Source organism: Dipodomys ordii, unplaced genomic scaffold, assembly GCF_000151885.1.
Source record: "Dipodomys ordii isolate 6190 unplaced genomic scaffold, Dord_2.0 Scaffold5, whole genome shotgun sequence".
Taxonomy (NCBI): Eukaryota; Metazoa; Chordata; class Mammalia; order Rodentia; family Heteromyidae; genus Dipodomys; species Dipodomys ordii.
Window position 1 is genome coordinate 5,911,991 of NW_012267221.1, and position 16,001 is coordinate 5,927,991.

A 16,001-nucleotide genomic window follows, 5' to 3' on the forward strand; every position below is an offset into this window, starting at 1 on the left:
CTACCTTCTTGGGGGCTGTGACAAGTGGGTTCTTCCTATTGTTCTTGGATTCTATTTGGGTGTGGTTTCTTGACCTTTATTGTGATTTTTTTGGTTTTCTATGTGTAGGACATCTTTAATTATCTTTTGGGGGGTTGGTTTGGTGGAGATATATTGTTTCCGTTTTTCTTTGCTATGGAAGGTGTTTATTCAGTCTTCCATTAAGAAGGAGAGTTTAGCTGGGTACAGTATTCTTGGTTGATTGTTATTTGTCTTTAGGGCATGGCATACATCATTCCAGGCTCTTCTTGCTTTAATAGTCTCTGCTGAGAAATCTGAATGTATTCTAATTGGTTTCCCTTTATAGGTGATTGATATTTTTCCTTGACAGCTTTAAGGATGTTTTCCTTGGTCTGAATTGATTCTTTGAGGATTATGTATGGTGGGATATCCTGTCTCTTCTGGTATATTTGTGGTTCTGAAAGCTTCTTGTTTCTTAATAGGCCTATTTTTTTGCATGTTTGGGAAGTTCTCTGCTAGGATTCTGTTAAACAAATTTCCTAAACCATTAACTTCTGTCTCTAGGTGCTCCTCTACACCCATTTTCCTCAGATTAGGCCTTCTGATGGTGTCTTCCAAATATTGAATAGATCTATCATATTTCTTGGATTTGTCTTGGGCAGTTGTCTCTTCTTTCTCTGTAATATCTAGGCTGTCTTCAATCCCAGAGATTCGATCTTCTGCATGGTCTAATCTACTGTCAAGACTTTCTACTTTGTTTTTTATTTCCTTTCCTTCTAATTGGTCGGCTTTGATGGCTTCAAATTCTTTGTAGGAGCTTTGTTTTAGATCTTGTATGAACTTCTTTACTTCCTTAATTTGGTGATCAGTGTTTATTCTTCAATCCCTTAGTTGGTTAGTTATGGTTTCCTTGGACTCCTATTTTTTTCTGTCAGGTTCCATTCAGCATTCCCTTTGTGGTCTCCCTGAATTCTTTAGCTGTCTGTTTATGGATTCCATGAATGCCTCAATTTATCTTTGTTTATTCTCATCCCACTCTCACAATTCCTGTATTACTCTTTGATTAGCTTCCTCATGCTCACACTATTCCTGTAAGTCTCTTTGACCGTTCTCAGCCTGCCCACGCAATTCATGTGTTTCTCTTTGACTGTTCTCAACCTGCTCCCACAATGCCTGTATTTCTCTTTGGCTGTTCTCAGCCTCCTCATGCAATTCCTGTATTACTCTTTGAGTAGCTTCTTCACACTCACGAGATTACTGTATTAATCTTTGGTTTGCCTCTCTCGCTTCCTATCACGCTCACACTGAGTCCTTTGGAGGTTTTCAATCTTTTCAATCCCCATGTTTACCAGTAATGTTTGTAGAGCTTTTTGGGAACTCTCCTCTGGATTATTCATTATCTGTTCTGTCCCCTGATTATCATGAGTAGGAATGGAGGTACCCGGACCTGCCATTTTTCTTGTGTTTCTCCAGCTTGTTCTGCCCATTTGGTATGAAAGTAACACCAATTTTGTGCTAGAACACTATTTTAAGGCAAGCATCAACCAGAGTCCTGTAGCTGCACAGTCAAAATGGCTGCAGATACAATCTAGTTCAGCAGATGAAATCTATTCAACTTCAAACAACTATGGATTAATGGGCTAAGAACAGCAAATAAGGATTTGGCAGACCAGATATTATTAAGTTTAGGGAGAAATGTGGGGAAAAAATAGGATTAAAGAGCTGTGAAGAGGTAAAGGGAGAGTGAATTTAACCAAGTCCTAATCTCAGAGATGGAAATGGATTGGACAGAATAAGAGAGAGATTTAAAAAAAAAAACAAGAAAAAATGGAAAAACAAAATTTAAATTTAAAAAGTGAAACACTTAAAAATTATGTAAGTGTAAATGGAATTCTATGCCTCCATCAGAAAGAATGACATTGCCCCATTTGTTAGGAAATGGAAAAACTTGGAAAAAATTATATTAAGTGAAGTAAGCCAGGCCCAAAGAAACATAGGTCCCATGTTTTCCCTTATTTGCAATATCTAGTATATGTCTGAGTCAAGCAGAAAAGGTCAGATAAGGTATGTTAGGGAAATGAACCCTAAGATATGTATTCAAATGTTTTTTTTCTTTCATGCGATTGTTTCTAACACATTTATAAGAGTATTTCTTTGTTGCTTTGTATGTCCCTCCCCCACAGTATAACCCTTGCTTTCACTGTATTTGATGTCGGTATAATTTGTGGAGGAGAAGGGGAAAAACAAATCGTTTAAATAGGGATACAGGTGGGCCCATTGCCACAATGAGATGTACAAGTTGTTATGTCGAAAATGAACTTTCGTGCCATGGGGGGGGCAGGATTGGGTGGGGGGACGGTGGGAGGATGGGAAGGGATGGGAAGGGGAAACAAAGGAGGAGGCTACAATGCTTGATAAGAAATGTACTCATTATCTTGCCAATGTAATTGTAACTCCACTGTATTTTCACAATAAAAAAAGAAAAAATTATTTAAGTGTAAAGAAATGATATTGAGAAAAGGAAACGATAGGATGAACGGAGGGGAGGGATAGAAAGGAAACCAGAAAAACTAAAAAATAAAAATTCTTAAAATTGGAATTCTTGGAAATTATATGGATATAAAGAGATAATAGTTCTATTAAAAAGTTAAACCTAAGAGTTTGTGAATTGAGTAATAAATTTCTGGATTAAGTATGTACACAATGGGGTATAAGGTCTAATAATTGACAATGTGTATATATCTGGGGATGTGCAGAACAGTGATTAAGTCACACAGAAAAGAAAAAGAGAGAGAAAAAGAGAATAAAAATAAAGGAACGAAAGGTCAATAAAGATTTTTTTTTAAAAAAGCACACACACATACACCTAAAATAAAAATTATGAGTGGAAAAAAATTAATAGACAACAATTAAAAAATGAAAATTAAAAGAAAGGTAGAAAAAAATAGTTCTTCGATTTGTTTTTTGGAGGGGGGCAGGTAGGGGAAGATCCTGTATCTCCCCTGTGTCCATAACTGGTCTCTTGGTTGAGTCTGGTCTGCTTGTGGTGTTTGGTTTTCTTGTGGCTTGACTGGTTTCTTAAGTCAGTTGGTTTGAGCAGGCAGAAAAATGCTCTGTGTTACCCAGGATTTTGTGATCCTCCTCCCAGGCTAGTTCAATGGGAGGGAGATCTGCTTTGAGTATCACGAAAGAGGGAGATGGCTATTTCCTCTAGTTTGGAGCTGCTGTGATGAGACTAGGTTCTGGTAGGGTTGAGGCCTTTCAGCAAACATTAGCTTTTCCCTGAGTGGCTAGCTCCTGAGACACTCATGGAGCCCAGCCTGGAGCCATTCTCAGGATTTATGGTTACTGAGTTTCAATTGTTTGTTTAGGCTGCTGTAGGGAGGGGCAGCCTCTGGCTCTGTTTACCTAGTGAAGAAAGTCTGGGGGGGGGGCTTTCTGCCTGGGCTGGGTGACTTTCCCCTGGGTGAAGCTGAGCCTGGCAGGTCAGGTCAGGTTCCTTTGACCTGCTAAATGACTCTTGTTTTCTTCCAAGGCCTGAGTTTGAGCTAGCTGCTCAGCTGGGCCTTTGTCAGTATCAAAGATGGAAATCTCCGGTAGTGAGGGAGGGGCGGCCTTCGCTCCTCTGCTCCCTGAGAAGGAGTGAGGATGTCAGGGTTCTACTCAAGCCAGAGTTTGGTTCCTGGGCTATCTCTGGTCTGTGATCTGCAGGCTGAAGTTATCTGCTCCTTGTCAATTCTGGCGCTGCTGCCACCACAGCCACTGCAGCCGCTGCTACTGACAAATGCTCAGATCTGTCTCCTTGCCTGGATTTTCCCTCTCTAGCCAAACTCTGTACTGTGATGGCACACTTGGTGTGATTCTCTAGCCTAGGACTGTTCACTGGAACACTAAAACTGCTTTCCATGCAAGAGGTTGTTTAGCCTTCAGCTTCTCCTCTGCCATCTTCCCCTGAACTCTCCCCCTTGTTTTTGTTTTTAAACATCAAAACTAACAGAAAGCAGCTCATGAATGTACAGTTAGAAGATATAGAAAATGAATAGAACTTGAAATTATGGTAGATCTGTTCATCTGTGTCATAAACAATGAGATAGAATGAAATCAGCCAGAGAGAACAGAACAAGTGGACAGATTACACTACATTAGAATTGTTTTAAGTTACCAAGGGCATATATCCTAATTTTTAAATTATTATTTTTTATTTTTTCAAGTCATACATTCAAGAAATATGTTTTATTAATTAGCACTGTCATATGAAGTAATAGAAAACCGTTTTAAAAAGAGGTTGGACCAATCTGGAAAGCAGTGTGGAAGTTCCTCAAAAGACTAAACAGAATTCCTCTATGACCCAGCAATTTCATTCCTGAGCTTTTATCCAACTGATCACAAACAAGACCATGCTAAAGCTACCAGCACATCTGTGTTCATTACAGCAGTATTTACCATGGTTAAGATTTGGAACCAACCCAGATATTGCCCCATTTGTAAGGAAATGTAAATACTTGGAAAAATTATATTAAATGAAGCAAGCCAGACAAAAAAAAACATAGGCTGCAGAGTTACCCTCATTTGTAATAACTAGAATATGTCCAAGATATTCTTAGCAGAGGATCACAATAGCTCAATAGCTAGGTACATCTAACCATACAAAATGAAGCTTATCAAAATGAACTCCAAGAAATGGAAACAAGAGATTTTTATAATGCACTGTTTTTAGTTCTTTTTTATTTATTTTTTCCTTTAGTTTATGCCCTGTTGTCACTGTTTTTGATTTCTATACCCCTTGTCTTGTTTATAAATTTATCTGACCACTGAAGGGAAGTGGAATCACAGAAGTGGTGGGACAATGCAACAATGATACTCACTAAACATTATGTTGGAAATGAACTTTACACCTTCGGGGGAGTATGTGAGGTTAGGGAGAGAAGCAGGAGAAAATGAGTGAGGGGGTAACACTGTTCAAAAAGAAATGTACTCATTACCTTACTTATGTAACTATAACTCCTATGTACATCACCTTTACAATAAAAAAATAAAGTAGTGAGGTGAGAAAAAAGAAGGAGGTTGGAGACATGGGTGAACAGAGAGTAGACTAAAGATTCTTTTTTCTATGTCCATCTTTCTGGCTATGAACACTCTGGTTTCTGGCTTTATGTCTCTACTTATGGAAGCAGTTGCATTCTAGGATTTAGAATGTTGAGACCATCCACATATTAAGGGTTAGGAAAGAAATAAAAGAGAGGAATGTAAAGAAATATAAATTTAGAGTAGCTATCACCTTAGATACAATGATCAGGAAAGATTTCTCTGAGAGAGTGACATTTGGGTTGAGACTTGGATGGTAAAAGAAAGAAAATATCTTCAAGATCTTTGAGGTGAGAATGTGTTTGATATTTTCTAGAAATAGATAAAAAGATCAATAGATGGGTTAGGAGGACAGCCATTCAAGCCATAATATAGCTAATTGACAAAATTCCAACTCCCAATTCTTCTCTGCCTTCAAGTAGCCTTGGGGTTAGAGAAGCAACAACCTCTATCATTAAGATTTAGAATTCATTCATTATCTTAAAGGAGGCATAGAGTAGATTTTGATAGAATGTAAAATTTATGTTCCTATGAAACTTCCTCTTTTGAAAAACTGTATCAAAAATAACAGGCTCTCTGAGAAAGTAGAAGTGAGACATAACCATTTAAAACTAATATAATTTTGTAAGCAGAACATTAACCAAAAAAAGAAATGGTTCCTGCAGGGAATTGCCTTGTGGGATATTAAAAATACACAAGAAAAACAGAAGGAAAATGCTGGTTTGCTAACATAGATACAATGCAACTAAAATTGGAGCTCTGAGTCTAAGCAAAGGAAGAAAAGTATTTCATAGCTGGAGTGCAATGGAGTCTTGGATTCAGGCCTTGATTTGAGGTAACAGCCTGAGAAAGTGCTGCTGCTTGTGTAGTTACCAAGATGAAACAACCCTTTCTTAATGAAAGTTGTACTTTTCCTTTACTCTTTAGAATTTTGGTGTAATGTCTTTATTACTATTATTTTTATTACTTGTTTAGTGATGTGAATGTGAAGTATATTCACGCTGCTATATACCATAGGGGAATATAGCATGTGTAGTAATTCTTAATATGGTTCATACTTTAATAGCCACATTTCTTATAGGTTCATTGTTAATCAGTTATCATAATGCACTACTGATAGTAAAAACTGATTTGAGTACCTTATCAACTTTAGATAAATTAAAAATTTATTATCTTTAGTTGTACAAAGGAGTTGTCATTTAATAAAGCAGTATATGAATACATACAATGTGTCATTATCAATGCCACTCCTTTCTACATTTTTACCCATCCCTCTCCTATCCACCCCTTTCCTCACTCTTACTAATTTTGTGGATATCCATTGAACTCTTGAAGGCATCTCCCCCTCTTCTCCTCTTCATTTGTCAACTTCTTTCCCCTTGATCTCACCCTACCCCGTTTAAATACCAACTTTTTGGTATTTATTTTGTTGAACTTTTGTCTTTCTAAGGAATTACACTATTTGAGTTATTCCTTGAATCTACCCTATTCCCTTACTTTTTTTCTATCATTCAGAAAGTTTTATTGTTAAGATGTTGTACAGAGGGGTTACAGTTTCATGAGTAAGGCAATGAGTACATTACTTGTTGATCATTGTTACCCCTTCCCTTCCTTGTTGTTGTCCCAATATCCCTTCCCTCCCCCAGCTCCCACTCTCCTATCCCTCTCCCCCTCGAAGTTGGGAAGTTCTTTCATTTCCATTATACTGTCCTGTGGGTATCTTTGTTGCAATGGGTCATCCCGTCCTTGTTTCAATGTTTTGTTATTCCCTTACCCCTCCCAGATTAGACATATGTATATACAAGATGCAGGGTATCAAAATTGAGTGCAGGGACAACAGGGGATATGCCACAGGGGAAAGAACATAGAAAGGAAACAACAACAACAAAAAATAAAATCTCATGGTACATTTAAAACAGTAACAATAAAGACAGAACTCTTGTGTTCATATCTTGAGGTTCATTTCACTTAACATCATCTTATATGGTCATTTGTACATAGTTTTTTGAGCTTTTCAGCTAATCTGATAAGATTATCCTATATGTATACTAATTATTGCAATAATGGAAACCATAGGACCTAAATTTCTTTGGGACTGGGTAACTAAATATGTTTTTTTCCCCAAGACTTTCCATTTCCTAACAAATGGGGCAGTGTTGTTCTTTCTGAGGGAAGCTAGCTTTCCATTGTATATATGTATCACATTGTCTTGGTTCACTCATCTACTGAGGGGTATCTGGGTTGGTTCCATATCTTTGTTATGGTGAATAAGCTGCGATAAACATAGTTGTGCTGGTAGCTTTAGTTTGGTCTTGTTTGTGACTGTTTGGGTAAATGCCCAAAAGTGGGATTGCTGGGTAATAGGGGAGCTCTATGTGGAGTCTTTTGAGGAACCTCCATACTGTTTTCCAGAGTGGCTGAACAAGTTTACACTCCCACCAACAATGCAGTAGGGTTCCCTTTTGGCTACATCCCCTCCAGCATCCGTTGTTATTAGAGTTCTTGATTATAGTCATTCTAACTGGGGTGAGGTGGAATCTCAATGTTGTTTTGATTTGCATTTCTTTTTCTTTTTTGTCAAACTTAAGAAAAATAATCTTTTCTTTTTATTGTGAAAATACTGTACAGAGGGGTTTTACAATTACATTAGCAAGGTAATGAGTACATTTCTTATCAAGCATTTGCCTCCTCCTTTGTTTCCCCTGACCATCCCTTCCTACCTCCCCCCATCCGGTTTTCCCCTTCCCCCCACCCCACCCCGCGCCAAAGTTGTAAAGTTCGTTTTTCGACATAATATCTTGTACATCTCATCATTACAATGGGTCCACCTGTATCCCTATTTACACAATTGGTTTTTTCCCTTCGTCTCCACAAATTATACCAATATCAAATACTGTGAAAACAAGGGTTATACCGTGGGGAGGGACATACAAAGTAACAAAGAAATCATCTTATAAATATGTGAGAAACAATAGCAAGAAAGAAAAACCATTTGAGTCCTTATTTTTATGGCTAGAGAAGTTGAGCATTTCTTCATGTGTCTATTGGCCATTCTTATTTCCTCTTCAGAGAAGTTTCTCTTTAAGTCTTTAGCCCACTTATTAATGGGGATTTTTTTCTTTGAGGATTTGTTGTTGGGAATTTAATTTTTTGAGTTCTAAGTATATTTTAGATATGAGGTCCTTGTCTGTTGTATTGCTAGTTAAGATCTTCTCCCTGTCTATGAGCTTTCTATTGATCTTGCTAGCTATGTCCTTTGCCATGCAAAAGCTCTGAAGTTTCATGCAATCCCATTTGTCCAACCTTTCTTTGATTTGTTGAGTAGAGACCCAGAATCCCTTACTTTTTAAATTGTTGCTTGGACAAAACTGGCTGTCAATTGACCAAAGTTGTGCATTCTACTATGATAGATTTCTCTTGTCTAGCAATTTCTAATGAACAAATTTGGCTTATACTTTATTGGCAGAAGACTAGTTCATTTAACTTTTTATACCATAAGCAAACAGTATTTAAATTGAATTAAAATCACCTAGATTATTAGGTAGATTTCTTTAATAAATGTGCCTAATAAAAGACTCATTCAATTAACATATTATTGAACTCGGAAATCTTTTTTGGTGATCCTATTTTTTATGACCATTTTTCATGATCAAGTGGTTAGTCTTGTAAAATTTGTTATACAAAATACCACTGGCTGGGTAATTTATAAACAAGAGACCATTGCTCATTGTTATTAAAGTTGAGAAGTTCAAGCTCAAGGTGCAGGTAGATCCAATAACTCTCATACCTGTGTCCCTCTCATAACCAAAGAGGATAATAAGCTTCTTTTGTTCTCTTTTGTAATGGCATGAATGGCATTCATGAAGACCTATTTATCTCTTGGAGGTCCTGCTTCTTAATCCTATTGCATTGAGGGTTCTGTTCCAATGTAAGAGTTTCTAGGGGACTCATTCACACTCATAATATGCTTGAAACCATGGTTTGCAAATATTTAGATGACAATATGTTGAGCTTAGGATTGCCAACACATAATCTTGTTTTTGCTTTTTCCTAATGGTCAAGGAAGAAAAGGATGACAGGTATGGTTTATTTATTTCCAAGTCATGAAAAATAGATTCAAATTTCCCAAGATATATTTTTAGAAGACCAATCTCACAAAGAATTTCATGGACAAATTACTTTAATAAATGGTGCATATCATGTACCTTTCTTAGACTCACAGGGCACATTAAAACATTAAAATCCTTCTGAAGTCTAATAGTGGAGATAGACATTTCATTCTGCTTAATTAGTGGTTGTAAGCAGATCATCTTCATTACTACCATTTGGAATGAAGTTGACTAGCTAACACAAACTGATTTTTTTCTTTGTACATTTGAAGTGTATCATTCTATGATAAGAGCCCATAAAATTGAATGATAATTACATGTGTTTTGTTAAGGAAAAATTTCTGCCCAAATGGGAGAGATACCTTTGAGAATACCATTATTGTTTCCTCTGGTATAGTATTTTTTCCTTTTCTGTTCAGAAAAGTAGTTATTCTCAGTGTTACTAATAAACATTAAGCAAAGTTGGGTCCATAATTAAGTAAGTCTTGGAAGTCCTAGTTAAGCAGAATGAAATGTCTATCTCCACTTTTAGACTTCAGAAGGATTTTAATGTTTTAATGTGCCCCATGAGTCTAAGGAAGGTACATGATATGCACCATTTATTAAAGTAATTTGTCCATGGAATTCTTTGTGAGATTGGTCTTCTAAAAATATATCTTGGGAAATTTGAATCTATTTTTCATGACTTGGAAATAAATAAACCATACCTGTCATCCTTTCCTTCCTTGACCATTAAGAAAAAACAGAAACAAGACTATGTGTTGGCAATCCTAACCTCAACATGCTGTCATCTAAATATTTGCAAACACATCATCTTTAGAGAGCATTTGTGGTGTGTAAGTCAAGTATTCTCAGCCATCTGCCATTTTAAAAAAAGTGTAGACATGGCTGAAGCTGAAGTGCTGTGTACAGATATGGAAGGGACAGTGGGATTATGCCACAGCACAGATGACTCATCAATTTTGTATTCTTATAGTGCTTGGGAAATGGAATGTAACATTTACTGTAACATTTTACTTTTCCACTTCTATCATTGGTAATTTAACATTTATTCATGCCAAAACCCCTTTTAGCTTACTGGTTTACTACTTTCAGCTTTTTGTGTTAATGTTTTATGCAATGGCTCACTCAGGATTGTTTTTGACAACATGTCATATTTTATGAGGTTTTGCCAGTCACATTATACAAGATACTCGACTCCTCACTTCATCATAAAACCACCTTTTAAAAGGGCTAAGATTGAACTTACCTTACTTACCTTAAATTTAAGTTTAAAAAATTGATGATATCTTGTTAGTTTTATGGTCACTGTCTCTGGGAATACATATAAACAAAGTTAGTAGTGAGCTGAGACAATAGTCTGTGATGTTGCCATATTATGTGACCCAAAGAACCCTAAGGAACTCTGTAGGTTGCCCTTCAATTTAATGTCCACAGATGGTAGGTTCCACACTTTAGGAGATAGATTAAAGCTGAACCTCCTTCCTCTGTGTATATATGTTTTATAGCATCTTTCAGAATTTAAGCATGAGACGTCATCCCATGCTTTAGGTAAGATCTAAGTCTAAATTGTTTGTATATCTAGTACTTTAAAGAGTACTTCTTATGTGGTAGATAGCTTACTTTTTTCTGGTGAATTAACAAATCTGTATTTCAGACTTTGTGCAAGATATTTTTCTTGCAAAGTAGAATTTTAATTATCTTTGCATTACTGTTCATTGGCAGTTTTTTGCCACCAGAAAATATCTTTTTTGGTTCACAGCAATACTGAGTGGAAATATAGATGGCACCAGTATCTCAGAGATGGCACCAGTTTCTCAGATGTCTCCTTTCACATGTATACTTCCCAAGTGGTTCATTTATTACATCTAATGAATCTAAATTGACACAGCATTGCCAAGAATTGGTAGTTTACATTAGGATTCACTTTTAGTGTTGTACATTCTGTGGATATGGGCAAATGGAAAAAGACTTGTATAAATCATTTTAGTCCAATTCAGAACAGTTTCACTGCCTTAAAAAACACGCCTCTGTGTTCTGCTAATTCAATCTGTTTCTTCTGCTAATCTGTGCCAAGCAAAGGTCTTTTTCTTTTTTTACTAGGGCCATAGTTTTGTCATTTTCACATTGTCATAAGATGTTAATTCATATAGTGAAAAGACTTTTATATTGGCTTATTAAACATAGTAATAGCACTTAAGTTTCCTCCATGGCTATTTGTGGTGTGATAGCTCATTTCTTCTTAGGGATAATATTCTTGTCTGAATATATTAGTTAATTAATTCACTGAAGGATATCTTCATTGTTTCCAAGTTTTGGCAAGTATAAATATGGTTGTGTAAGCAGGTGTTTGTGTGGACAGAAGTTTTCAATTCATCTGAATAAGTATTAAGGAATGCAATTGCTGGGTTGTATAGAAAGAGTATGTTTGGTTTCGTGAGAATCTTCCAAAATGCCTTCAAAAGTGGCTGTGTTACTTTGCATTTTTACCAGCCATGAATGAGAGTTCCTGTTGATCCATGATAATACCATTTGGTATTATCACTATTTTGGCTGTTCAAATGATGTATAATGTTATCTCAGTGTTACTTTAATTTTTATTTTAATACTATATAGGCAAAATATTAAACATCTTGTCATATTTTACTTATCATTTATATATTCTTTGATTAAATGTCTGTTTAAACATTTTTTTCATTTTGAAAAATTGGGCTGTTTTTTCTCATTGTTGAATATTAAAGGTTCTTGGTATATTTTGGATAACAGTCCTTTATCAGATATGCTTTTTCAAATATTGTTCCCAGTCTGTGGCTTGCATTTCTCTTAATACTACCTTTCATAGAGGAGTTTAAAATTTGCTCCTTAAATTCCTTAAATTTGTTTCTTTTAAATATTATTGGCAATTTAATATTTATTTATATAAATTATATATATTTAATGTAAATTTAATATTTCATATTATTGGCAAAACTCTCCCCATATAAACCTTAGAATCCCTGAGTTTATATGAACAAAGCAACTTGATGGAATTTGGATTGGTAATGCACTGAGTCTGTGAAAGAATTTGGGAAGAACTCACAACTTGACAATATTGTATCTTTCTATAGAGGAACATAGAATAGCTTTTCACTTATTACCTCTTCAATTTTAGTCATTAGAGTCTAGTAGTTCTCCTCAAATAGATCTTATACATATTTTGCTAAATTTATAGCTTTTTAGCTTTAATTTTTTAAAGATTCTTCCAACCTTATTTATAACAGATATAACTATTAAAGTTTATGGGGTTCAGTGTAAGCCTTTGCTATAAAATTCAGTAGAAATGTAAATGTTAAGAATATATTTTTCAAATTCCACTTGTGCACTACTGGGAAAAGGAAGGCAATTGATTTAAAATAGCTTTATTTTGATATAACTTTCATATCACACAAATTATCCAGTTAAAGTGATGCTCAGTAATTCTTAGCTTTTTTCTCCAAATGAACATTTTCATCAAGCTCCGAAAAAACTGCATAACCATGAGAATTCAGCCTCCCTACTCCATTCTCTCCTTCATTGTCTATCTTCCCCTCACCCCGCTTCTCCCAGGCTCCAGGTTACCACTTAACTACTTGTTTTTCTGTGTATTTATTTTGTTTCCATGATTTATATCCATGATGAATATATATTTATCTATTATGAATATTTTTATTTCTCCTACTTAATCGCAATTATGTTTTTTAGAAGCTATCAGCTTATTCAGATTGTCTATTTCTTTTTTGTAAAATTGGTCAGATTGAGTCTTTGAAGGTATTAATCCATTTCATTTAGGTAATCAAAATGTGGGCAGAATTTTTCATATAAATCTTTATTTATCCCTTTAAATTATTTTTATTCATTTGCATCCATTAAAATCCTTTTAACATCATCCACAGATGATGGAGTTATGTTATCTCTTTTATTTGAGTAATTTTTTCTTTTTTCTTAACTAGGCTGACTAGACATCATCAATATTATTAACCTTTTCTAAGAGCCAGAATTTGCTTGCATTGATTTTTCTCTAATGATTTTTGACTTTTAATTTAATTAGTTTCTGTACCATTTTTATTATTTTCTCTTGCCTACTTTGGATTTAATTTTTTCTTCATTTTATGGACTTGTAAAGGGGAACTTTAGACTACAGTTTTTAGGGATTTCCTCTTTTCTACTTCACATACTCAGTGCTATATTCAGTTTCTCTCTTAACTATTTCAATTACTGAATACTACAAATTTTAGAGTATAGTTTTATTTAAGAAAATTCTTTTGAAGTTTTTTTTCTTCTAGATCCATTTTTTTCATTTAGGAGCTTGTTTTTAATCTCCAAGTATTTGAAGATTTCTTAAGTATCTTTTCTGTTATTCATTTCTAGTTTAATTCTGCTGCATTCTGAGAGCAGACATTATGTCTATTCTGTTTAGCTTAAGTTGTGTTTTATGACTCAGAAAGTGGTGGCTCATCTTGATGAATACTCTTTGAGAAGAAAGCATAACACTGTTTCTTCTCCTCTTCCTCCTGCTCCTTCTCCTCACCCTTTACCTCTTCCTCTTCCTTCTTCTCCTTCTCCTTTTTCTCTTCCTCCCTTCTTCTCATAATATATTAGTTATATAACAACTAATGGGATTCATTTTGCTATTTCCATACACACATAGATTGTGTATTGATTGGATTCTCTGTTTTTGGGCAAATACATATCAAATACATATTGTCTTTCTGGAAAATTGGTCCTTTGTCATTATATAATATACCACTTATCACTGACAACTTTGCTTGCTTTGATGTCTGCTTTGTCTCAAATTAATATCACTCATTTTTATTTGATTAGTACTAATATGACATATATTCATATATTTCCTTCTAATGTATATATGTCATATTTAGAGTGGTTTCTTCTAGGAAACATGTAGTCAGCTCTTGCTTTTTGATCTGCTCTGAAAATCTTTGTGTTTTAATTGATGTGTGTACAATATCCTCACCTGCAGTGATTACTAATATGATTTTATTGTCTTTATATTTTATACTGTTTTCTATGTACTATCATTATCCTTGGTATTCTTTTTGTCTTGCCTTTGTTGTTTTAATTAAGTATTTTATAAGATTTTATTTTTTCTCCTTTAGAGGACTGTCTATATCTCTATCTATTCATCTGTCTATCTGTCTGTGTATCCGTCAATCTATCTATCTATCTATCTATCTATCTATCTATCTATCTATCTATCTATCTATCTATCTATCTATCTTTCTATCTATAAAATGTTGGTTGTGGGGCTTGAACTCTGGGCCTGGGTGCTATCCCTGAGCTCTTCAGCTCAAGGTGAGCACTCTACCACTTGAGCCACAGCAGTACTTCCTGCCTGGTCTGGCTTTAAGCCGTAATCCTTAGATCTCAGCCTCCTTAGTAGGATTATAGGCGTGAGCCACCCGTGCCCACTTGAATTATATTTCTTATTTTGCATTTTTAATGCTTTGCACTAGAGCTTGTAGTATACACTTACAATTAATCCAAGCTTACTAGATTCTAACAAGATGTTCTTAATTTCTCTGTATTGCCCTTTACATTATTCCTGTCATTAATTTCACTTATACATACATACTATAAATTGTTTCTATTATTTTGAATTAATGTTTCTATGAGATCAAGAAAACTAAAGTTTGGAGTTTACCTTCCTTCTTTGATACTCTCTATTAGTTTTTGTAGGTCTAGATTTCTGACACATTGTTCTAAAAACATCTTGCAACATTTTTTTCAAGGACAACCTAATCAGTTTTGTGTCCTAAGAAAGATTTTATTTCTTTTTGAAGGAAAAGGTCACAGCTAAAGAATTCGAACATTTTTTCTTTTCTAAATGTTTTATCACATTCTTTTCTTACTTGTATGGCTTTTCTGAAGAGAAGTGGGATGTAATTCTTTGCTCCTTTATAGCTAATGTGCGTTCCTGGCTTCTAGAGGGACTTTTCACTATATCTTTGATTTTCTATACATTAAAAATGGTATGTCTAGGTGTAGTTCAACTGGGATTCTCTGAGCTTCTTGGATCTGTGCTTTCATGTCTGACATTACTTTGGGAAAGTTCTCAGTCATTGTTATTTCAGATATTTTCTCTGTTTCTTTTTGTCTTCTTCTGATGTTCCCATTGTACAGATGGTACAATATTGAAGACACCCCACAGCTCTTGTATATTATATTCTTTCTTTTATTTTTCCTCAAAGTTTTTCCTTACTGCAGCTCAGTTTTGGAGGTTCTTATTAAGATACTTACAACTCATTGATTTTGTGCTTATCATTGTACAGTCTACTAATAAGCTCATCAGAGTATTCTTTCTTCATTGCTGTTACACTGATTTTTATTTCCAGTATTTCCTTTTGGTTATGTGTTACAATTTTCATCTCTACACTTACACTATCTATTTAGTTTTGTATACTGTCTACCTTAGTCATTAGATCCCCTGGGATATTAATCGTACTAGTTTTAATTCTTGGTCTTATAATGCCAACATCTAAACCATATCTAAACCTGATTCTTAACTCTGTGCCTTCAAGGTCTTTTCTTTCCTTTTTCTTTTCTTTTTTTTTGTCTTTTTCTTCTTCTGCTTTTTTATTGTGAGAATACCGTACAGAGGAGTTACAATTACATGGGCAAGATAATGAGTACATTTCTTTTTTTTATTTTTTTTAATTTTTAATTTTTATTTTTTTTAATTTTTTTATTTTATTTTATTTGTGAACATACTGTACAGAGGGGTTACAATTGCATGGGCAGGATAATGCGTACATTTCTTACCAAGCATTGCAG